Here is a 1,569-nt window from a genome sequence, read left to right on the forward strand (position 1 = left end):
CCAATGGTTGTTTGTTGGTTCTACTCATTTGAGTTGATTTATTATCTATGTTTAAGTAGCAAAGACAAAGGTTTATTGACAATAACGCTGCCATTGAGAATCGTCTGTTCTAATCTATGACCTTCATCCATGATGATTTACAGATGGCGAATGGTTCCGTCAACAATATAAGCAAAAAGACTGATTCGATTTTGAGAAGTTTACATTTCAGAGAAGATATATTAGCCATGTATTGGGCCAATATCCATCTTGCACCAAAAGTAGGGATCAAGAAAAGCTAAAGACTAGTGTGTAAAGTGCACCCTCTAGAGGACAAGGTCTGAACATTAATGCTCTTTTGATGACATCTTAAAAACAGCATATATATATATATATATATATATATATATATATATATATATATATATATATATATATATATATATATATATATATATATATATATATATATATATATATATATATATATATATATATATATATATATATATATATATATATATACACTAAAAAATTTTTTTTTTCATTATTTGTTGTAACAACTTTTTATCTTTTGTCAAATCAACTTAGATAATTACTGTGGTTAAAATAACATAATACTTTGAGTTTATATTTATTAAACCAATATATTTCATTGTGTTATATATATATATATATATATATATATATATATATATATATATATATATATATATATATATATATATATATATATATATATATATATATATATATATATATATATATATATATATATATATATATATATATATATAAAATTAAAATAAATCACACACACTGAAGCAGTGTTGTAAAGAAGAGCGGGCCAAAATTCCTCCAGATTGATGTGAGAGACTGATAAATCATGCAGAAAATGATTACTTCAAGTTATTGCTGCTAAAAGTGGATCAACAGGCAACTGAATGATAGGGTGTCCTAACTTTGTCACCCATGGCTTTTCCATTTTGGCTTTTATTTTAATAATAACACAGTGTTATATGTCATGTGTTACTGTTCATCTGATGTTTTATTTTCCAAATGTTAAGACCTGCCGAGGACCAGATGATTTGTTTAATTATGTCCTGATACAGAAACCATGGAATTCAATAGGGTGTCCTAACTTTTTCACATGACTATTTTGAGCTGATTTCAGCTGGTTATCACATGTGTTGGAGAGTTATTTTGCATTTAAGTTAAAAGAATGTAAAGAATGTGCTTAAATTACATTCTCTATTGACCAAATCTAGTAATTTAAAGGTAAAAAAAAAATAAAAATTGTTTTGTTTAAAATTAAAGTTATGTAATTCCTGTTTGATGTCCACATGAAGTTTTACATACAGGCTGTGCCTTTGGGTCATTGCGAACCACGAGAAAGATGTTACAGGATGCAAGGAAATATGCAAGGCTTCAGATGTCAGCCGCTTGTTATTTTAGCTGTCCGAAAACAGTCTACGCTTCAAAAAGTTACGATAAGATTAGTATTTATCATATTAATTTGTTATCAATTAAAATGTCGTTTCATGCACATTTATGAGAAATAGCATACTTCCACGTTAAAAAATAAGGTTT

This window comes from Gobio gobio (assembly GCF_949357685.1).
Source record: "Gobio gobio genome assembly, chromosome: 14".
NCBI lineage: Eukaryota > Metazoa > Chordata > Actinopteri > Cypriniformes > Gobionidae > Gobio > Gobio gobio.